General features: G+C 43.4%; 1 long non-coding RNA gene across 3 annotated transcripts in view; it reads left to right on the forward strand.

The window, feature by feature from the left end:
- Positions 1-629: 629 nt before the first annotated feature.
- Positions 630-24,144, forward strand: part of LOC147055110 (uncharacterized) — a 30,780-nt gene continuing 7,265 nt past the window's right edge. Inside the window, exons 1-6 of one of the 3 annotated variants that reach the window (XR_015066473.1) lie at positions 630-821; positions 1,249-1,366; positions 1,478-2,030; positions 2,979-3,182; positions 14,882-14,963; positions 18,470-18,562. This is a non-coding gene — a long non-coding RNA (uncharacterized LOC147055110). Of the gene's footprint in view, positions 822-1,248; positions 1,367-1,477; positions 2,031-2,978; positions 3,183-7,422; positions 7,659-14,881; positions 14,964-18,469; positions 18,563-24,144 lie in introns of those variants that run through there. The other 2 variants (XR_015066472.1, XR_015066474.1) reach the window with 2 other exon arrangements.

Genomic DNA, 24,144 nt, shown 5'->3' on the forward strand with positions numbered 1-24,144 from the left:
ATACAAAATGGTGGACATAAAGTCAAAATCCGATATATGACAACAAAGACAGTTCAAACGATAAAGTACTAACATCAAAACATTGACGTAATAATTAGTGTTACGTGCGTATATTACACGCAGACACGATTCTCCCAGCGGACGGAATCCCTAATAGCAGCCGATGGATCAATTGAAACGATCGAGTGAGCAGTTGACCGGCTTGCTAACATCTCCCAGGTGATTTGGAACCCCCTGAGAAATAATAATCCACTCAAGCTTCTCTCACTCCACATGACCAGCCTGCAGATTAAACATAACCCATAAAATGCCTTTCTACAACATTCAGTAAAATCACACGTGCTTTTCAAACTGTACGATTTTGCCACAATTTTGCTAGCTTAAGGCATATAAACGATTCACACGCATATATTCTTCATACTTTTAAAAAATGTCAAATATTACTGCATATTACTGGCTCGCGAAGATTTCCAACTCTTCTTTGTTTGTGCCTGCGTGGCTGCATGATACTGCCCCCCGGTGGACAAGTTGCACACACAAGAAGAAGCATCAATAAAATAATCAGGAGGCCTTCATGACGTGTTTATTTTATGGCGACATTTTTTTCTTTTCTTCAGCGCATCGGAACGATGACGACGGATGACGATGGGCAAAGCAAAGCCAGCTGCTGCGGCGTAATCAAAACGCATCCGGCGTTTATTCGAAAGAACGGCGCCCCGCAGTGGAAAAGGCCGCTTATTAGCAAATCGGAGGTGCGCTCGCTACGTGCAGTCTGTGCGGCCTATTCACGCCACTTTGTAAGGACTCCAAATTGGCTCGTGGTAATTACAGACCGCACGACTCGAAAATCATTTTAGATTCACGCCGCCATCGAGTTAATTATTATCATTATAATCATTATTATTATTATAAATGATGATGCCACATTTTCTCCTTGTGCGAGACGCAATTGGTGAAGAGGAAAATGGCGGGTTTGGATTGAAATGCTCACTTGCAAACGGATCCTTGGTGTTCAAGCTCTGATTAGAAAATCTTAGACGTGCTTTGGAAAACCTACTTTAAATAATTACGTTTGAAGGCCCTAACAATGCCGTGGACCCCAATTGTGAAACCCTCCCTAGATTACCAGTGGTATCGGTTCACGGTATCGGTACGGGTGATTTGCGATTAAATACTTGTCTTCATCGCTCAATGTGAATTTTTTGGTCACGATGGTCAATCCTCCTTCATTCTCACTCTTTTTCACAGCGTTGAATTGATTGAGAAGTCAAATGAGATGATCAAGAGGCTCTTCTCTTATATTGTTCATGGAAACCAAATTGGCCCCCGCTGTCAACCGGCTGCAGTGACTCGTTGAACGTCGACGGTGAAGCCTTAATTAGCGTTCCTTCAATATGCCAGCCCATGTGTTCGCTCTCTTTGTATATATACCTGTCTGGCCCTTTTTTGTTCATCTGTTTGTGTGTGTGTGTGTCAGCACCCTCTTCAGCATCCTCCTGCCAAGCTATGTTCTTGTTTCCATGGAGACTGCTTCTGCTTCTGCCAGTGATGGTTGGCCCACAGTCCACGGAAAGGGAGAGCGAGAGAAAGATGGATTGTTAATGAACCTCTCTTCTTGCTGTGGCGGTTTCAGGTGCTGAGATGCAGCGAATCATATTTGGCTTCTCAGGTACCGCCGCCTCTCGTGATTTGTTCGTTAGCCTAAAGAAGCCTTCATAGTTCTCTGCCCGAACTGAAGGGGGCGTACCTGAGTCAACAGGTAATTAATACTGTTCCAGATGCAGGTGGCGGTGGACGAGACAACGGATGTCACAAATAAGGCATAGATCTCTGGCATTGGAGCTAAAAGTTCAGTGAAGGAGGCGTTTGGGGGGATTTGTGTCGTGAGTTATAATGGACGAGCCCCTGCTGTGTGTCTTGAAAGTGTTGGAGAAAATACAGCTGTGAAAAGCTACTAGTGCAAACCATATGACAGAGCTGCTGTGATGACATCAGAGCTTCATGGGGTCCAGGCCAAAATGAAAGAAAAGGTAAAGAAACTGGAAAAAAAAGGACTTTTACAATAAAGTCACGGAAGTTTTGTGGCAAAGGATATGCGCGTGGACTTTCCAAATGGTCTGTTGCGTGTGTGTGCGCATGCGTGTAGAATGCTGATGAGATACGACATAAGCAGTAGCCAATTAAATAAGCTACCTTTTTGTTTATATTTTTGGAAATGTGACTCTTGCCTCTCCCACCATAAACCTCACCGCAATTTTTTTTTTCCGCACGTTACGAACTGGCTAAAAAGTTGAGCGTGGCGAATCTGTGTGGCCGAAATGCGGTCAATGAGCTGGACTCCACACGTCATCCCCACTCAGGTGAAACGTGACTCGGTGGCGGCGATGCGGAAGATGGGCGCTGTGCGTGGGGGTTAAATGTGACGTGAGCGTGGGCGTCTGCCCCCGGGCCGCGCCCCGCGTCAGCCGCTTGTCGCTGCCTGCGCATGACAGCTGACATCGGCGACAGCTTGTAAAACATACACATGTAAACATACATCGCCGCTGACAAACTGGAAGTCTTCCATTTTTACGCGTTGCTTTCCACACACCTCCTCCATCTTCCACAAACACGGAGCATCTATTTTTTTATGGAATCTGAAAAAAAAAAGCCATTGGGTGCTAAATATTGCCGAAGCTTCGTATGGAATGGCCTCATACGTCCTTGTCGACAGTTAGCCTGGCAACCTTTTGGAGTTTGCTGTCGGCGTCCGTCATCATCAATCAAAAGATCCTTTGACTCAAGTCCTCATTAGTCTGGTTTCCTTCCAAACGTATCACAAAGACCGTCCGTCCATCCGTCCGCCCACCCAAAGATATATTATCCGGATAAAATGAAAGAATTCCAAGAGGGCCTACAAATGGCCGCCTAGAGTCTGCCAACATACTTTACACACACCTCAAGCAACTTCATCAGTTTGTTATTTGTTTCTCCTCCAGGCTGAAGGGTTTTCACGGCATGAGAAGGTTTGATGCTGCCTGCCGGCTCATGTTCTGCTCCCACCCAATCGTATTCCGGCTTCCATCGACGAGAAGAAACCAAAGTGTCCATTGTGTCCCCGCGGCGTTTCGGGAAGGAGAGAGGGGGTGACATTGAGTGACGATTGAGGGACTTACAACCTTAGCGAAGAACCATAGCAAGGGGTAAGTGCAAGAAATCCGATTTCTCCCTTTCCCCTAACACGGGCCTGAGCTGGCGGTAGTACAAGGCCGGGATAAATGGAAGTACATCCGAGTGGAGGGATGAGATTATCCTGCTTGGGATTTGGACGTGGACTTTGAGGAAACGCTGAAGGTGGGAGTTGTGATGAAGCGCTGAGAAGAGGGCAGTCGGTTGAAAGATAAGCGACAAACTTGAGATTTACAAGAACCTACCCTTGTTTTTGTTTTGTTTTGTTTTGTTATTTCCTCAATAACCGCATCGGCATAGCGGAGGTCGTGCGGGTTCCCTCGTAAAGCCGTGGTTGTGCACATTATGAACGCTCCGGCGCTAATAATTGCTTCCATTAGGAAGCGCTCCCATCAGGATTCACGCAATTAGAAGCTCTTCAATAAACAAAGCCAACGTGTGTTTCAGAGAACAATTAGTGCTTTTACTAATGACCAAACTCCTTACGTTGGTGTTTTTGTTTTTGTGGAAAACGTGCTATACTTGGACCTCGTCGAATGAAGGTACTAATGTTCTTTCTTTTCGGTAATAACAGTGCTGTGGCTCTTTTAAGATTCTTGACTAATCGGAAAAAACATACCAATGTGAAATAGGCATATGACGTGCAGGGATTTTGTCCACTTGGGGTCACTGTCATGTACGTGACTTTGAATTGTGTGGCTTGCCTAGTTTGGTGAGTGACGTGGGAGTCGGTGAGTGGCGGTCAATTATTCGTCATTTATTATTCGTATAGTTTTCTTTATATTTACTAAGTACTTACTTTAAGTACTGCAGAAGTTATTCTTTTTTTTGTCTTCTGCGAAAAAATAGCAGCTTAGGCCAGTAAATCAGAAGCGTGACATTATTAAAAAAAGTCAACGAGGACTTGCATGGAGCCATTCTTCTGCTGCATTAGGGGGCTCTCAAAGAAAGTGTGTCATCAATTTTTCACAGCTTAGCTTCGCTCTTTGGCGGGACAAATACATTTCCGTCATTGTCATCGGAAGTCGCTGGCGAAGCTGTAGCGTGAGGGATTTTTTTTTTTTATTTCTTTTATTTTGCATAAGCAGGTCGCTTCAACCGCACAAGTTGCATCAGCAATAATAAAAATGTCGTTGTATTTTCAACTCTGAAAAGACATTTAAAAAAAAAAAAAAACCAGAGCAAAGACATTGTGACTCTCTAAATATTAAATGCGTTCTTTGGTAGGAAGTACAAACCTGCTTGGTAAAAATTTGAAGGCCAACATTTCTTCTCGGGCATACAAGAAGTGGGACATACGAATGTCCTTTTGAGTTACATGCCGTTCTGAACTCGACATTCTCTTTTATGCAGAATGATGCAAGACGCAAGGAATGAATGGTTTGTACCATTTCTATTTATGGGCCTCTACTCTAATCAAGCTATAGCAATTTAACAAAGAACAGAAATTAGCTAGCTAACTTGCTAATGCTAACGAACTAGCTAACGTACTAGTGTCAAAATGGCAGCAGCGGATTCATCTATAAAATGTTGAGGAACTGCGAGGGGAAACGTCTTCCTGTTGCTTTTTTGGGATACATCAGTCGGAATGGAGAATAGGAAGTTATTTCAGTCTCAAAAACCTCATCCTCTGCTTTTGGAGCCAAGACCTTTAACGAGTACCTCTGCCTTTGTGCGGCCTGTAATTTTTTTTTTTAGAATTTTTGAATCTAGTCGAATCTTTTGATTAAGTTTATCTGCACAGTCAGCACTTTTCTAGCTGACTGCTACTCTTGAGCTTCAGTAACCTTGAGTGGAGACGAGGATCCCATATGCCTTCCTTGTGACATGAAAGTCAAGAATTTATAATCACTTGCACTACCGTATTCATCCCGAACAGAAATTTAGCGGCATTGAATACATAATTGGACATTTTTAATCTAGGGGATGTTGCTTAAAGAGTCTAGATAAAATAATTACAAATATGAATTAAAATAATTGGATTTCTCTTGTGTTTTACTTAATTGGTTGTTATAATTTGTTCTGAAACAAAATACATTCTTGCTAATACTCCGCTTTTTAAATAGATAAACAGTCATTCCATTTTAAACTCTTCCTAATCCTAAACAATCAAATGACTCAAATATGCTAACGCGCTAAAATAATGATGAAAGTGATCAAAACAAAGTTGCTCGCTATATTGATCCAATGAACGACTCTTTGAGCTGAAAATCACACAACTCATCCGCGGCGGAAGTCGGCGTTGATTAGCGGCGCTATTTTCAACGCTTAACGTTAAACATTGATGACGTCGCGTTGTTAAGCACCTTGACATTTTCTTCCCGCTCTTGCACCTCGGCGGCAAATCAAATAAACATGAGTGTTTCTTTTGACGGGAACTTCCAGGAATAAAAACAAAAACATACTGAAACTCCGACGAGTTAGAAAGGTAAGAGAAATTGCAGGGTGAACATTTGAATTGTAGATATTGTGAATGAATTATGTATTTCATCACAAAGACTTAATAATTAAAATGCGTGAACGCCAAATAGCCCTGGTTAATTATTCAACTGCATTGTTTTGTGACGTGCAGTGTCGTCTCGCATCGGGTGAAAAAGTTGCGCGCGTGACTCTGTGCTCAGAATTTTTTCTTCCGCTAAAAAGGTTAAATAAATTGACGCTGGAACAAAATGACTCACACTGCTTTGAATTTATGATGTCCTACGACTGTTGAGGCACGTTATTTTAATAATGCACAATAGAATCCATTACTTAGATTGGAACATTGACTCAGCCTTGATTACAACTAATTTGCTTGAGTCAGAAATGATTCCATTTATGAATTAATATGTAGGCCGCATGTTTCTGTGTCTAGCTGCTGGCTCCTGAATTGTGTCCGTTTGTCTGTCTTTTTATTTATTTTTTTATTTCATTCATTCATTCACTGTCTGAATGCATTTATCCTTATTTTACGCTTATAATTCTGCACTAAACAAAATTTGAATGGCATTAAAGTCATCACAACGAATCCCAACATGTCACGACAACTCGTCGTCAGCAGATGGAGGAGGATAATATCGTCACAAGATTGGCTAGCAAAACGGGCAAACAAAAACGTAAGGTTCCGTCAGCTTCCATGACGTACGGGACGGGGGACGAAAGGTTGTTTTCGTTCAGGTCCATCCGTCGGCGAGCTCCGATGCAGCACCGATGACTCGACAGGTACGCCTACATTGCGTTGCGTCACGTTGCCATGGTGATATGCATCCCGTGGTCACACAAATGAAATCTTTGCTTTTTGCCGCCTCCATGTCGACGATCGAGGTCTTTCATAAAACAAAACTGCGTCCCGCGCCCCATAAATGAAGGTGCCCTTGTCTGAGAAAACGTCCGACAAGGAAGAGATGCACCTGCCGGTTAATGAAACATCACAGCGATGCGCGGCGCTGACATATACGGGCCAACTCTAACCATGAATCCTCCGAAATAGTCCTCCACGGTCCTCCTGAGACGCTCCGTCCACATTCAGAGAAGACGGAAAGCGCTCGCTACCCATCGACCCTGGTGGCCCCAATCCGAGATGGAAGAGTCTGTTGCCATGGTGGCCCTGTAGAGGCCAGATGGCGCTCGCTCGTGAAGAGGCAACGTAGGGAAATAAAGCACGTCAGATGCCTCCAAGCACGCTTACCATGTCATGGGAATTTTCCACAACATGTGATGAGATAACAAAAAAAATCGAGTTTCAGATCTGAAGGACTGGCCAGAAAATCAAAAAAGAAATTTAAAACGTATATCATAATAACAAATAACGATTGATTATACTTTGTAAACCCTATGAATACTTTATTTTACGATCTGTTAATGTTATTTTGTCGCTCAATTATCTCACAGCATGAAATATGGGCTTGTTTAATTAAACACAAAGCTATTGGTCTATTTGATGAGTGGAAGCCCAGATTAATTGCACCTTCTGCCTAGTGGAAGAGCATTTAATTATTCCGCCCGTCACCACATGGCTAGATGACATTAGTCGTTGTAGATCAATATTTTTCACACCAATCACATGAATTTGGATTATTTCCCGTGGCGCTTCTGATTATCTCTCATAGCAGAGCAATGTCGCGCTTATAAAACAAATTTCCACAATATATCATAAAAGTCTCGTTTTGTAATATATTGTAATCCAACTGATTGTAATAATGGATCCAGTTTCTCCATCTGATTCAATTGTTTCCATATCAACGCTGGCTTTTTGATAGCATTTTTTGTTAACAGGCACCCAGAGACTGCTCCACTACAGTACGGATGACCGTATGGAGTGTTGCGGACGTTGGATACACAGCAGAGGCCAGTAAAAAAGCCAAACGGGCGCCACTGAGCGCCTGTGCTGCCTTCAGGTGCAGGCTGATAGAAGAGAAGCTTTTTTTAGCATCTGGGCGTTTCGGAGGACACTGGAGATTGCAGTTAAGAGTGAGTGAAGCATAGCGTGACTTTGCAGCACGACTTTTATACAAACCACCTAGGACTCTAACGGGGGAGGGAGAAGGGGGGGGGGGTGGTCTTGAGGCATTGATGGAAAGAGCCGCAAAGACAAAAATCAATATTTGCAGCGTGGCTGTCTGGAGAGGTTTGGCCGCATCTGGCCCACGTTGTTTTGGACCGGCGGTGGGTGGCTTTTATCTCCTGTGCTTATTCCGCCTCTCTTTATCATACAGATCGAAAATAGGGCGGCTCCTCAACGAGGGCCAATGGCATACCATTTGCACCCGGGGTGACTCCACCTCACTTCTCCGAGTATATTTACTGTCGTTGACCTTTCACCGTCAGCCCTCATTAGCACGGCCGCACGCAAGCAAACTTCGGGCCGAGCGCGCCCGGAGGTTATCGACGCTTCGGCTTCCCCGTCGGCGCTGCTGATGAATGGCGGTCGACTTGCCCCAACCTCGCCCCCATCGCTTTTCTCGCGGGGGCGCCTCGGGCTACTTTCTCTGCCCGGTATTGATGCGGAGACCTCGGGAGCGGTGTCGCTGGCGCCCTCTAACCCCGCCGCCCAATTTGCCTTCGCCGCGCGTTGAGAGAATTGCGCCACACGGAGAATAACCTTCGCCGATGCAAAGAAATGAGACGGTTAATCAAAGTAGAGAGGAGAAAAACAGCTCAATCCGAGACGGAGCTGCTGTTGCTCTTTTTAGCCGGTTAGAGACTCTGCGTTGAAAAATGCTTTTAATTAAAGCAGTGAACACTTCAGAGCCTGGTCACGTTGACATTGACATTTTTTTTTTTTATTATTATTGTGTTACATTTTTACCTACCAACCTACTTGCGTAAGCCTGCAGGTAACTTTAGCTATCTGCTGAACAAAAAAATTCATTTGAGACTTTTTGCTCTCTGTGCGGCCCTAATTTTCTGCCTCACGAGGCCGTGAGAGAAATATCGTTTGATAGATTTGAAAAATTTACAATTTAAAATGTGATAACTGCTTAGGGCAGAAATTCAACAGCCAAAAATATTTTCCGGTCACATGATTTCAAGATGGCTGCCTCTGGCAATGTTGTCAACGGCTACATATTGGAACAGATTTTTTGTTTGGGTTTTTTAAATTAGATGATGTTGGGTCAACATATTTTTTTTTACTCTACAAAATTACAAAATGTTTTATGTAAAATCGTAAGCTTCCAAAATATAGCCATCACTGTTTAGCTAACTAACAGCTAGCTATTGTGCTAACTCGTGAACCAACTAACAGACTCTTGAAAAACTAGCAAGCTAATCTTGCACACAAAAAGTACCAAAAAAAAACTTTTTTTTAAATACTTTTACCGTACTTACCTGAAAGTTTTATTTGTATTTTTTTTTTTTATTGTGGCAGCATTACGCTTTGGTGGGTTGCCTCCTAAAGTGGGCTAGAAAAACTGTAGGCCAGTTTGCTTAGCATTCCATGATTCATAGCGCACACCCGCTCCCTTCCGGCCGGCCAGCAGGCCCGTCGAGGCGGCGGTGCCGCCTCACTCCAGCTGGTGTCTCCACCACGCGCCAGATGGCCTCGCTCGTCTGAACAACATTTGCCCTCCCGGTCTCAAAGCGACAGATTTTGTGCCAAAACGTTTACTGTACATGGGCAGATAGTAGCGCTACGCTAACGCTGGAGCTCCGCCTCTCGTTGAGCACACCCCACAAGTGACGTTTTTCCCTCTTACATTTTTCATTTGTATGTTTTTCAGTGCTGAATACTAAAGTATGAAATGGACAATAAAAAAAAATAAAAATATCTGTATGATTCCTCCAATAGTGGAATGAGCCATCATTCCGCGAGAGTGTTAAACACACGGGAGAGCTTCACTTGAGGCAAAATGCTCAAAGCAAAGGAAGCCATGCAATATAATGTGCGCACACCCCCACACACCATATGGTCTTATTATATAGCCGCCCCCATAGAAGAAGAAAGAAATGGCAGAGGCTTAATACCACAAAAAGCACACATTACATGTTGTGCAGGCAACAGAAATGCGCAACTCCCACAGCCTCCATCATTCCAAGCAGAGTAGATGACGTGAATGACTAATGTGGAGGTATGAATATGTCCGGGGGATTGTGGCCACAGCCTCGGAAGAAAGTCAACTGTATAGCACGCCTCGTAAAAAGCACAGTTGTAAAATGTCTCGGCCTCTTTGCAAAAATGGAGGCGATATAATTTAATGAGCCCGATAGGGTCGAGAAGAGTGTGTGTGTGTGTACTCGCTGTTCAACAGAGCCATCGTGCGACGTTGTGGCCATTATCTGCTCCACGCTTGCGTTTTGTTTACACTTTGATATAAATATTGTAATCGGCGCTAAGCCGAAAATGTGCATTTTAATCCCCAAACTCGTCGGCGGGAGTAAGTAGCGTCGTTAGAAACGTGTTCATTATTTTAATGAGATGTTTTATGATTGTTGTTAGCATACATGTCTGTGACCCAAAAGTTGTGTACATAAAAAGAATCTTCAAACTGTTCCATAGCACTACCAGTTCAGGTTTACTGTCAAACTAAACAGAAAGAAAAGCAAATTAAATCTCCTAAATTCTACTAGCTTAATGCCAACACACAAAACGCTACCAATTGGCTAACGAAAAGCATAACGTCGTGGTGTTAGAACTCTTTATGCGACGGCTTTTTAAATGCTATCAGAGTAATACGGATAACGTGACAGTACTCGGGAGTATATTCTTTATCTTCTGCAAAGAATGATCAAGTCGAACATTTTACTCATTGAAATGAATGGATGTCATTATTTTATTTAACATTTAAGTTAATTAAAAAATAGGCGCGATAGCACTTTATAAAAATGATACGGCAACGATTCGTTGCAGATTATTTGAAGGTATGGTTCCGCGAGAATCAGCGCTTGAAACATTCTGGCGCGACTGGCCTGCCGTGCGGCGATAGTGTCGAAGCGATTTAGGTTTTGGGTTGATCCTCTGAGAAAGCCATTATGGAGTGTCAAGACTGTTTTGCTATCAGTACTCGGGAGTCGATGGAGCAAACTGAAGCGCCAAGTTTTCCTTTCTAATTTGCCCCCCTCGCACCTGATAAGGCACACCTGGGTAAAAGGCTATCTGGACTATGCAAACGTCCAAGGATGCAGAAATTGCAAGATTGACAAAGGAAACGGTTTGCTTTGCCCTAATGGCGCTATCGACCAAGATTTGCTATCAGTCTCGTGCCAAGTAAATAGAGCCATAGGACTGAACATGTGACGTAATGGTGCAAAATTCTTTTGGAAACTCGGGTTTTGAGGATTTCAAGTTGCGGAGTTTTAGGACTAAAAAGACTTTCTAGCCTTCACGGTTATCTCGTCATTGAGAAAAGTGCATTGAGGGCGCCGGCACAAGCACAAAGGATCTCACAAGTACGCTTAGTTAACATAAAAGCTGGCAGCAGTTGATGGTATTTACCTCAGGGCCAACACTGTCTGGGTTGTTTTTCATTTGAAATTTCAATGAATTTAATTACGAGGTTATTTGATGACCCATTCAGCTTTTGAACGTTCAACTGCGCGTATAACAGGTGCTTCACGTACAGCCAGAAAAGAATTGCATCACAGGCTAAATGAGAGCAACAAGCTCATGAAATGTTATGTTTTTTAGTGCATTACTGCCACCATCTGGTCAGGAGTGCAGTTTGGCATTTAACGAACCCGAAACTTAGTTGGAGCTTTACGTCATCACGTATGAGAAGTGAGAGAGCATCTTCATTCTTAAAAATTTCAAAACCACAATTTCTATACTAGGCGATGTTTTTGTTTTCATTTAAACTTAACATTCTGAATTTTCCTCATTTAAAAAAAACAATTATGTTTTGTTTTTTGGGAAACCGGAATGGATTCATGGCGTTTTCATTCATTTCAAGAGGAGAAGACGATTTGAGTATGAACAGCAAATAAATCAAACTCATGTCTCAAGGCACCACATTAATTAAGTGAAAATTTTGAGAGTAGGGTGTTTTGTTCCTAAATCCTTAAGACTTCAACCCATTTGCCACTGACCAATTGGACTCTCGACAACTCCTGTCAGAAAGTCTCCTTACCAAAAGAAAATCAAATTCAGCAGTGGTGCGATTTCAATGCCAGCCCCAGCATAATGTAGCGTAGCGGACTTGCGCGCTAATGATTTTGCTAGCCTTCATGCAGCACGATTTGCGTATTGGCTTGCATGCTGGCTAATGTCCCTCATAAGAAGGAGACAGGTGGCCGGTGACCCGCGAGAGCAAAACCTCCCGCGGATGCCGCATGACGACGGCGGCCGCAACATGGCCGCCACGCCGTCGTACTGGTTGAATTCCCTGGCAGTAATGTGGAAAATCCAGCAGCTGTCTGGGCTTTATATAGCATGGCCCGAGGCTGTGGGAACCTGCAGTGATTCAAATGGCACTGAAAAACAGCCCTCTTCTGCAGGAAGTCCCCAGGTCCCCTTTGCCTTGCCGCTGCTTGGAGGCAGCCCTTTTGCGTGATTTCAATTGGCCTCGGAGTCGCTCGGCGGAATCGGTTGCTCCGCCATACCTGAAAACCGGACCCTCGGCTTCAGACTACGGATGCGCTTTTTGTTTTCAGACCGATACCAGTCGGCGTACTCGGGCTGTTGAATAATCACAATTACCGATGTCATTAGTATTTCTGATACATGAAGCAAAATTACGAGAAATTATTGACAATTCTATCGTCCGGCATACCCATGTCAAAGCAAACTATCACTTTTGCGGGACTTAATTATGCTTTCATCATCGTTGTGCAGCAGAGGCGGACATACAATTAGGCAAGCACTGGAAATTCATTGCCTTAGGGCGCCCCAAGATTTTCAGGGTAGCCCAAGCATCTCATAAAATGGATCAATAAAAGAGTTTTCTTCCATTAATTTCGTCTTAAATCGTGACTTCAAAACACATCAAAATGCTCCATCTATCATGATTTTTAAAAGTTACTGATTCGACAGCTGGAGAGCTTCAGGTGGTTATTTTTTGATATTCTCAAATGTCATGCCAGTATAAAAAAAAAAAGCTAACCAGTGTAAATATTTGGACTAGTGTGCTGGATTAAACATACGACGCATGCAAGTGAACGTCAAGAGGCACGAATAGTCACTGAATCAATTTTATTATATTCTGCACTTCACATCACTTTGCATTTGATTACATGTACAGATGTCAAATTATGCCCGAGGATATGAATTCCGAGGATTAGCATTGGCAGCATGCAAATGTCCCTGTGGTCCTGTTCCAGTAGGCCAGAATTTGGTTCCATACAATTCCCAATACAAATTAATGTCATGTGTATATTTATATAATTCTAATGTTAGCATGCTAGCTTATAGCTAATTTATATTTATAGTCCCTGGGCTGGTGATTGATTAAATAATTGACACTTTTCACTCTAAATCAGGGTTGAAAATGGCTAGCAATGAAGTGCCAGTCAAAAATATTTTCCAGTAATTTGAAGTGCTGCCGTTTTTTAATAACAAAGGATTGTTGATTGATGTTCTGTCAACTTTAATATTGTTCATATTTGACTTTTGGTTGTGTCCCTTTTAGCGATGAAGTGTATTTTTATTGAGTGCCGGAAATGACCATTTGCTGTCACAAGTCTAACGTGACCCGGTCGAAACCGGGTGACGAAATGGTCACCAATGATCGAATCGCCTTGATCCGAATGTAAATTTGAATGACACTCGGATTGGAAAATGTCAAATCTTCCATTTGGGGGTCAGCATAGCTCAAGCTTTGCAAAGTTGTTTCATTATTTCAGGAGCCCTTAAAGCCTTGTTAGCTCTGCGAGACGCGACTTTGGCGCTCACGCACACACATACACGCTAAATCACGTTTGTTTTAAGATGCTAGTTGAGGGGAAAACAAGTCATTTGCATTCCCTCAGAGTATTCCCATTTGAATTGGTAAATAAGTGCGAGGGGAAAAAAAAACAATGAAGTTTGTCTGCATAAAACTATATCAATGCAATAAACAACTTCTCCGGTGTTTGAAATAAACCAACAGAAGTGGACTCTGGGTTTTATTCTTTGACTGGGTTTCAAGTACTGGAGTGCGAGTGAGCCGTTCAAATATTTCCTAGACACACTAACTGTATCCGAACTCGGGGGAAATGGCAGACAGGTGGGTGTTAAAAGCACTGCGCGTGGTTTCATGTCAGAGGTGTGACTGCGTTTACTTTGACACTGTCACGCATTAAGCTTCTTTAGTCCTGATGGTTCATAATATGCTGCTCGTTGCTAGGATTTACTGATGTCAAGGGGAAAAAAAAAGATGTCGCACCAGAAAGAGGTTGCAGCTCATCGCTACCCTTCCCTGACCCCAGGAAGAAAACAAAAAGCTAACTAGCGGAAATAGAAGAGGGTAGTGTGCGCCGGTGTGGGATGACTCTTGGCCAATCCCGGCTCCCCTCAATCCCATTAAAATCAGCTTTACTTGAATATCAATATCATACAAAGCGCTCGAATGATTTGATTGGCTTGCTAGCTTGCGTTAGCCAGGTAGCGGAGTGTATATTCCAACGTCCAATGAATACACAGAGGTGATTCATTACTGTTGCCCTGAACATGGTAGGCTGCCAGTGTTGCGCAAAGCCGATCTAAAAAGCTCCCAGGCGAAACAAAGCGCCTTCAGGATCTCTCAGCAAGCAATTAGCAAACAATAACAACTCCATGTGGCGTTTAATTAGTGACGGGGATCAACCACGCATTACGCTGTCCTGACCTCAACAAGTACCAAGAAAGTCAATTTGGTGGAGTGGGCGGGGTTGTTCATTGATTCCAGCAAAATCTGCGTGAAAGTCCACAGACCCTCACGAGGCACCAAGCAGCTTGAACGCTAATCGCTTAAAAATGATAAAATTAGCCCAAATGGTTGCTATTTTCCCGGGATGCTCATGTTTACATCCAGAAGCCTTTGTTTAATGAAGGGCATTAAAGTGCTCTATTGTTTGCTCGCCACTTAAATCCACTTTGGCTAATCCCAAAGAAATTTAGGCTTTGCTTATTTCCCTCGGCGAAACATTACACACGCAATTTCAAATGAACTTGAAACGCACAAGTACTCGCTAACTACTAGATGCGCTCGTATGAGCCCGCGCGGTCTTGCTAGCTGCTATACGGAATTTGTCATTTTTGTCTTCGCAAGGTTCATTTTAGCATTCCGGCGGCTTTTCTTAGCTGGAGCGAAACTCAAATAATTTCAATTTTCCTTCCATTCAGGAGCGAGTTGGCCGTCAGAAATTTCAGGAGTTTCCCGAACGGCCGGTCCACCGTCGCAAGCCCATGGATGGACGGACTTAAGGTGAGCTAAATGTAAACGTGTAAAGACGTGTTTTGACACAAAAGGTGTTGCTTTTTTCAAGTGAGTTCTTAAAAGCGGATTAAAGACGACCTTAAAGCTTAATGAAGACGACTTTCTTTGAACAGACGTTTGCAGTCTGGAAAGGCGCTCAGCACACGTCCGTCAGACTGGCTTTTTAATTGACAATCCTGTCGTCGTCCCCCCCTCAACCATAAGAGTCATAATTAATCCGCCTCCCCGACAGGGTGGCCGAGATTAAAAAGTCTGCCGGACGAACCTTCAGAAAAGGGCACTTTTTTGAGAGTCAGATCGTTTCCGAGTAGCAAATTCATCAGACGATGTCATTTCCTGTGAGTTTAGCAACCCGACTTGAAATTTCTTACTGTTCAGATGATGAATCAAAGTAATTCGTCTAATTATTGACTTGAGTGGCAAAAGGCAACCAAATTTTTCTTGCAGTACTTTTTGTAAAATGCCAACTTGATGTTTGGTAGCGCTTTGTTGCTCGACATCGGCGCAGTCGCCAACTCGTCACCTTTTGTAAAAGCCTTCAGGGAAATCAAAGCACTCATACTTGATTGGTTGCGGAGTTCATGTAAACAAGCGAGACTGCTCACAGCGGGAGGTCGGAACCATAACTTATTTGCCAGCTCTCGCGCATCTTCGATTTAAATAAAAAGCCCGCAAGGTTTTCTAGAGCGGGCAGAGACGTCGCGGTCCATCGCAGCGTGTCTTCGTTCAATCGGGCAATTAATGTCGGCCTTATGGTGGCATGTGAAAATATGGCAGGAAGTTTCTCCCTGGGAGACGCTTTAGCACGACTGTCTGGCAGTTTGGTCTCGACGGAGAACCGGTCACAAAAAGTGCAATTAATTTGCGCCCCAAGCGCTTTGGAAGAAATGTTTCTTAGAGAGTGGAAGAAAATGAGTCTGAATGAAAAGGAAGGCCTGCTCATATATTCAATCAAGCTTGAGAATCGGGAAACATAAAGCCGTTGTCACTGCTCTCAAATCCTGCTAAATGTGGAAAAAAAAAAAATCAAATTGTCTTTGTTGATGGTAAATTTTTAATACATTTGCTCAGGTCATCCTGATGGCTTCATTTAAGGCTTTTTTTTTTTCAAAATCTGCGCCGGTTGAAGTGAATTTCATCTCAGCAGCTTTTCCTTAGTGGCCATCGTCATTTTTGTTTGATTTGTTGGTCTGAGATGGAATTTTGCTGTCCAAAGTCCTCTTGCGTTTACCTGCTTGATTGATTATTTTCCAGGCAACTCAAACAATTTATTACAAAGAAAAAAAAAAATCATTTCAGGAAAAGGCAGTGTGCAAAATTCTTTCCTAGCGTGCAAACAAGCTCACATTTCCCTCCACTTTTGTTCCGCTTTGGCGGAAAGCCACCCGCACCACCTTGATTGGTTGTCGCCTTCTCAGCCTTCAGCATCCGTCCCATAATGACTTTGACAGCAGCGCATTGATTCGGTTCCTACTAATTGTGCTCCACTGCTAATGCAGAGCGACGCCGGAATACCGCCGTGACCCGGGAAACCCCCGAAAAGGCCTTGGGGTGTTTTGCACCCAAGCTTCTTTTTCTTCACACTCTGTCATGACTTCAAATGCGCTCAAGTCGTCTTAGGTGAAACTTAATTGGCTCTCTCTCCTTAAATAATAATAAAAAAAAGTGAATACGGAGCATCTGCGGCGGTATTGCGTGTCCTTATCATCATTTATCGAAGAGCCGGCGAGTTATACATATTTATACTGTCAGATGACATTTCTGCTCGGTAAATACTCAGCCGACGTCTGACTCGATGGGACGGCGATGTCCAAGTCAATTAATGTAGAAAGCCTCATCGGCATACACGCTGCCTGCACTGGTGCCCCGTCACCCCCCCTCGGTGCCTAATTAGCAGTACAATACTTTTTGGCTGGAAAACTTCAAGAACTACACACTACATTGCGGCGGAAGCACTACTTTTCTTGGGCCTGTTTACATCCAAGGTCAACAATTTGGTGGAGGTTAAATTAAATCAAATTAAATATCAATTCATTATTATAAACATATTTTCAAAGCCTGAATCATCCAATGATTTTTAAAAAAAAATACAAGAAATAAAAAATAAATCAAATAACCATCAATTCATTATCGTCATTTTTTTTTCCAATGCCATAAAATAAAAAAAATCCAAATATGTTAAGGTCAATCGAAAAGATTTAAACGATTGTGGTGAGGTATGTTATGAAAAATGAGACGATTAAAAAAATTCATCTGAAAGTCAAAAAGTCAAGGTCTTGAATTTGGTTGTTCCGACCGTCTGCTCTTTTAAAGCTATCTTACTAATGAAATGCACTTGCGATAATGAAGACAACACCATTTTCTCCTAACCGTTGTTTAGCCAGTTGCAAAGTTCCAAATGGATCCAGAATCAGCAACTTGGCTCACTTTGATGAGCGGCTTACTGCTCTTTTACAATTTCTCGTCTTATCGCTAACGATAATGTTGGCCCCGCGTCAGCGTTGAATTGCAGGAGCGGCCGCTTTCGCAGAGTACTCTTGCGACTGGACTTGTCGTGGCAGACAGGGAAAAAAGTGCCAAAGTGGACGTAATTATTAAAACCCCGGAGAGTCATAGCGGCGTCATATTTCTTAAAAGTTTGTCCCTGAGCTGACGTATTTTTTTCTGGATTGTCTGAGTTCTGAAGCCCTGATGGCAAACCTGTATGGATGATGGAAAGATATGGCCTCTATTTATTTTCTTTGTAGCGCCGTAAAGGTTTCTTGCCGCAGCTTATGTGCGGCGTTATCTTGGAAATGTGTTTTGGAATTATCAGATCATGTTGGCCTGTATTGTTTCGGCCTTGTGACACAGCGTGGGTGTTCCATCATGCCCCAAATGTTGGCGGGATCTTTGCCGCGTTACAGGAAGCGCCTCGAGGCCTGAGCCGTCGCCTTGATAGCGTCTTAGCTTAGCCCGATGCTATCAGCGTTAAGTTCATTTGAGATCAAATTGAAACATGACTCCAAGTGAATGAAATTATACCGCACCGCACGTGTATTGCTACGATTAGGGCGCCAATCGGCGGCGACTCAAAATGAAATGAGAACTAGCCGTTAACAAGCAATGTTAAAAACCCAATTTTTCCTGGTTAGCTTAGCGCTAGCTAGCTGCTATGACAGAGTACCAATAAAAAAAAAATACACTGGGGTGCTGCCAGTGTACGGTGTAAATTACTGCATAAATTTGCAGAAGAAATATAGTTTCGTTTTTTTGGTTCCTCTAATTTGGCATTATAAGTAGAGGAGCGAAATAGACAGCGAGAGGAGCGACTGAACGATGAAAATTAATTTTGGCTACAACTGATGCTAACGCTAACTCGGTTTTAAAGAATGACTTTTGTGTTGTTGACTTAAGTTGTTGATTGTAACGTGTTTGTGAAGTCACACTGTGTTGTATATGTGAAAGTTGTGACATGTCAAATACGAATTTGTTTCATTTCATTTTTTTTCTAGTTTTCACGGCTTCTGTTCATTTATGAGAAGATTCAATATTTATAAACTTCAGTACGAGGCGTGGATCTTTCGACCGTGAGTAGCTACATATGGCGAGGGATCCTGGAGGTTAATGTAAGTTCTTTTCAACCCAAATTGAAAAACGTACAAGCCGTGTTTTGAAAAAGTTCCTCTGAGCCTTGGTGATCTGGAAAACACAGGATGTAGCGATGAAGCCAAATTTCAAATATCATCCCTCATCCAAATGAGGCTTTTTTTTGCCCGCCATCGAGTCCCTAATGTTGTCGACTTTGAACTGCGCTCGTGCGTACGTTAATCAACCACGGCCCAACGACATCAGAGTTAGCAGCGTCCGACCTCATCCCATCATCCGCCGCCGTCTCGCTTCGTGGAGCACGTGACAAAAATGGTGCGAGCTGTCAGGCAAGTTCAGAGTAGAGTTGGGGAAAGAGAAGCTGGAGAAACTACCTCCCACCTGGTGAGCCTCTGATCCCGCACAACAGGCGAGGCCACCGCCAGACATCAGCTGACTGGCAGAAGAGAGCGCCATGTTTACAGCATTTGAAACTTGCAGAAGCCCATCAAAAGGCCGAATTTTTTATTTTTTATCCGCCCCTACTGTGAGTGCAAACCTTAGGAGCGTGAAGCAGAAAGCAGCTTGACAAGGTTGAAATCACAAATTGGCTGCGCTCGCTGATGTCGCACCTGTCGAGTTATCTTTTGGATTTTTCTAATTTCATCGTAGTCAGTATGGCTAAAATGCACGTCCCCAAAAATATCCACACGCTCCATTCCCCAGTATGTTAATAATGTGATTTAAAACAAAACCGAATTTATCATTTTCCAGCCGATGAATCTGCTAGTCATCCACCAATTGCAAGACGATTTGAAATTCCAGCATGAACCTAAAAAGTGCATTTTAGATTCATGGTGAAAGTTCACTTGAAAGCTGGTCGAAATCATTGTAAGTCAAACAAGGCCTGCCTGTTTGCTCGGTCCGTAGCGTAACTCAACCTGCGCAATATGACAATGACAAAGTGCTCCCAAAATGATCCATGCTAGTGTTGCTGCTATTTTTTCTGCGGCCGTCCTCTTCCGCTCGATGGATGATGGATGCGGGATCAGCCCGTGTCGTGAATCTTGCTCTCACTGGAGGTTCTCACGTTGACGGCCGGGAGTATGTCGGAATTTTAAACGCGCGTTTAAAAAATACCGCACATTTCCAAGAAATGGCTCCGGGAAGGACAAAGGTCAAACGCTATCGGATGGATGTGTTGCAATTTAATGAGATTGGTTGAAAAACGTGAGCCGGGTCGAAACCTCTCTTTACACGGATCATTTTTGAGTGACGCCTCAGAGCTTGAGCACCGATTAGCGATTGCAGGTGCGTTACGGCTAACTGCGCGTGTGGGCATCTTCATTTTCAATTCAATCTTTTCTTAATATGGCTAATATCATGGGAAATGGACTTCTATGACTGGAATTGTGAGGAAAAAAAATGCATATGATGTCATTTTTGAAGCACTGATAGCAATTTTAGGAACCACTCGTTATGAAGTGGCGCTCTCATTCTCCTGATGTTTGAGAACATCGGCTTTGTTCAAGTAGACCACGTCACCAGTATTATCTGCACAAAAGCATGCGTGTGGACATTGGCACGGTCCGAGCAAATATTGTGTGTTTGTTTTTGCTGCCGGCTTGACCGGTGAAGGAAAATCCACATGAAGGCGGATTTCAATTTTGTATGTATGTATTGTGATAGCTTGACTCACACATTTTATTTGTAAAATAATCCGAACAATCGAATCAGTATTTCCTATCGAAATGCTACCGATCCGTTCTCAGCTAGCATACTTAGCTAACTGATTGCTAGTATAAAGTAGGTGCTAGCGAGGGATGGGGAAACGAAACACCGAAATGCTTCATGAAGCACTTGTGTGTTGAGTAAAATTATTCCAGAAACATTTTCAGTATGCGTGTACTGACTTTGATTCTGAATCAGGTGTAAATCTTTCAGTACCGCATGCGAGTACTGACCCGCCCGCAGTTGTGTAGTCTTAAAAAAAAAAAAAAAAGTAAAGCTATTATATGTGGCAGCGTTGGAGTCCACCTTGAGAAGAGTCATCAGCGTTGCGATTTATTTATTTATTTTTTTCAAATTTACACCCGCCCTGATAAACACTGACTAGCTTGTTGGTGCCAGCGGCCATAAAATCAGCAGTCTATTTAATCACAATGCTGCCATCTAAGTCTTCTCTTAGCCTTAGCGCTGTCTTCGATGAGCTACGGCCGCTTCCGTTTAGGGTCATCCCGCAAGGCTCCTCGTAAATCGCGCCGCCATTACCTGTCTTCTGGCGCTCGCTTGATAACACTCATTACGGCTGCGCCACCCGCGAGGCCAGGCTTCACTTCGGGGTCCCCCGGGACTCGGTGGTCTCGGACGACTCTTCCCCTCCTTGCTCGCGGCTCACCTATGCTTTTAAAAGCCATCAAATGATGACCCTCCTCCCCCCCCCCCCCCCCCGCAAGTCAGCCAGGAGACAAGAATCACAAGCGGTGATTATTTGATATTGTAAAGTGAGTTACGCCCTCCACTCTCCTGCAGAGATGGCCGACTCATTCCCAAGCACAGTGTGTGTTGCTTTATGAGGCTCTTCAATCACATGGCAGGAAGTTGGTGTGTGAAGCAGGGCTCAACCCGAAGGTGGCAATGGAAAGTTGAGGTCTGTATCAAATAATGAGAGGATGGGGAGAAGGACCGATTCATTGACGTTAGCTATGCGAGCTGGAAAATTTCGCCGCAGATTCATCCGGTCTGATTTTGTCAAGTTTGGTCAAACCGATTTTTGTGATTGATGTGAAAATTCTCCAGCTACATCTATTTTTGCTTTCTATAGAAAAAAATGGAAAGAGCTTGAATGGAAGTTTGACCAGCGAACATTTGAAGATGGAAAAAGGCTTTGGATTGCGCTGGCGGCCAAAGCACCTTGTTGTTGTTGTGTTTGTGTAACGCTCCTCTTCAAACACAGAATAGCGAGATGTTCAACAGAGGGGATGAGCCATTTCATCAGCCAAATAGAGCGCCAGAGCCCGAGGAGGCCGTTCACACTAAGCGTGTTAAAACACTTCAAATGGCTTTCCGAGCAGCTTGTGGAATGGCAGCGGGCCGACCGGGGCCGACGGGGGGCGAGGTCGCCCGATACGCTGCGGGACGGGACGTTCCACCTCCGGGGTCCCACTCCGAGCTATCAAAAGAAAGTTGATCGATTCATCTTTGTGCAGTTGCCTCCACTCGGGGAAAGGCTATACACGGAAATAGAAAAACAAAAAAAAAAACATCAACACTTGTTTCTGTTGGGAGGAAAAAAATAAAGGTAGCGTCCTTTCTGCTCCTATGATGTGAATATCTTTTATGGTTTCATATTTCATTGCCAAGTTTTTTTTTGTGACTACACTCAAAGTCGTTCCTTTTCCCACATTTGCCACACAACATTGTATGCAGCTCTTTGCTAAGCCCTTGTTGGATTTATTTATTTATCGGCCGGAGGAAAAAAAAAAAAGGCAACATTTGTTAGACACGTGTGGAGCAGCAAACACTCATTTCATTTGCGAGATTGAAAACTGGCCTCGCAATCTGCATGCGAAACGAGTCAGACCACTTTGATAAGCAATTAACTTCTCAATTAGGATTTCATCAAGTGCATTGCGATGCCGTGGTGGGACGTCAATAGGGGGCGATGTGCACAATCAAATAAACAGACCACTTTAAATATAAAATCAAGCACATATAATGGTGCAAATACTGTCGTAAGCAAGAACCAAAAAAAAAAAATTGGCCATGTCCAAGAAAAATTGAGATACGAGTTGAATTTGTTCCACGACCTTGCTTGTATCTCAAAACACGCCTTTCAGCAGTCACCTGACCCGACACTCCTCTCGGATTGGTCCGTTTTATCCACAAAGCTCTTTTGTCTTCAATTCTGACTTACTTTTTCTTTTTTTTATTTCTTTCTGCATTCCCAAGTCTAATAAAAGGCATTCCTTAGGATGCTAGCAAAGTGATTAGCGAAAGAGGCACTTTCGAGGTTAACCTTTACGCCTCATACATCCCCGGAGGTCAAATATACATCACACGCTCCCTGACACATCTGCTGCGATTCTGATCATTGATTTTCATTCAAGATCACCTTAAGAGAAGTCAATCAATGCTGACGCTGGGCCACAACTCAGGAAAATATTAAGGCTCTTTTGACAAGCAGTTATTGCTCGAATCTCCTACACACACATATGCACGCATCAGAGTGGAAATTTGTGTACCCAGGCATAGGAGACCCTATTTCATGTTCTCATCCATATCTGGTCGCCAAGCCACAGTGGCCAGATTTTGTTTGTGTGCTTCTGCCAGGTCAGGATTCTTGAGCATGTGGCATTTAAAGGGAAGAGGAGGAGCTTCTTTGATTGTGCTCGCTCTCACAGCGTCGCAGCCCTCCCTCTCGCAGATCCGATTCGCAGTTGACCTTCCGATATGTACACGACACATTTGATTCTCTTTTCGCTTGATATTTAACTCCACTTTTACTCCTCCGCAAATATGGTAATACATATTCCTACAGCCTCTAATGCTACATAACAAACAGCTTTTTATTAACTCTGATAAAAAGAATCTGAACAAGAGAAGGTTTTATTGTCTGCAGCTTGCTGAACTCCCACAGTATGAATAAAAATGGACATTAAAATTAAATACTTGTACCAAGGAGGAGGTTTGTTTCCAATAAATCTCGTCTTTGGCGGATTCCATTCAGATTTTGTGCAACGGGGTTTTTTAAGAATAAAATAAGATATAAAAATAATAACAAAATACATAAATAAATACATACAATAATAATAATAATAATAATAATAATAAAGCCACCAGCCATATAATCTCAATTAGTTTACCATGTTAGCGATAGTGAAAATGGCTGAACTCTGCTTCACCTACCCTAACCTCATCTTCAACCCGCCGGTCGAATCGAGTCACTGTTAATCGACGACGAGCGCAAAAGTAGCAACTGTGTGGAGTCAAACTTCATTTTCAGCGTTTTCTCAAGTGAGCAACAAAAAGACCCGTAGCCTTGATGCGGAGCTGAGATGCTGAAATAATTCATCAGTCTCGAGAACGAGCCCCTCCCCCGCCTTATCGAGCCACTGCGGCCTCTATCAAAAGCGTCTTTATTTTTTTGTAAACAAGGCCAGAGCGGCGAGTGCAGATGTCAACAAAGAGCCGCTTGTTGACGTGCGTGTGAATGAAGACTCGAAGCCTTGTCAGAAGGCCGGAGGACACAGGATGAGCCGACTTCCGTCAACAGCTGCTACTCACCGGCGGACTTCCGCTCCAATCCTTTCCACATTCATGAAATGTCTTCTTCTAGCCCACTATCATCCAAACCCAGAAAACCCCAAATTAATATTCACATGGGCAATCATTTTATCAAGTGGTTGAGAGGTCACCAGTTCCTCCGTGGTTGCCTTGCGTGACAGAGTGACAGCTTCATTAATTGACCATCTTGAGGAAGCGCAATTGTGCCGGTGAATACAAATGGAGCTTCACGACGTGGGTGAGGATGAGTGTCAAAAGCGCGCATGAATTGTCTGCAGTTGGACTTTTCTTTCACCCGTCGTACGTGATGTCACGT

Source organism: Syngnathus leptorhynchus, chromosome 6, assembly GCF_054491065.1.
Source record: "Syngnathus leptorhynchus isolate UIUO chromosome 6, UIUO_Slep, whole genome shotgun sequence".
Lineage (NCBI taxonomy): Eukaryota > Metazoa > Chordata > Actinopteri > Syngnathiformes > Syngnathidae > Syngnathus > Syngnathus leptorhynchus.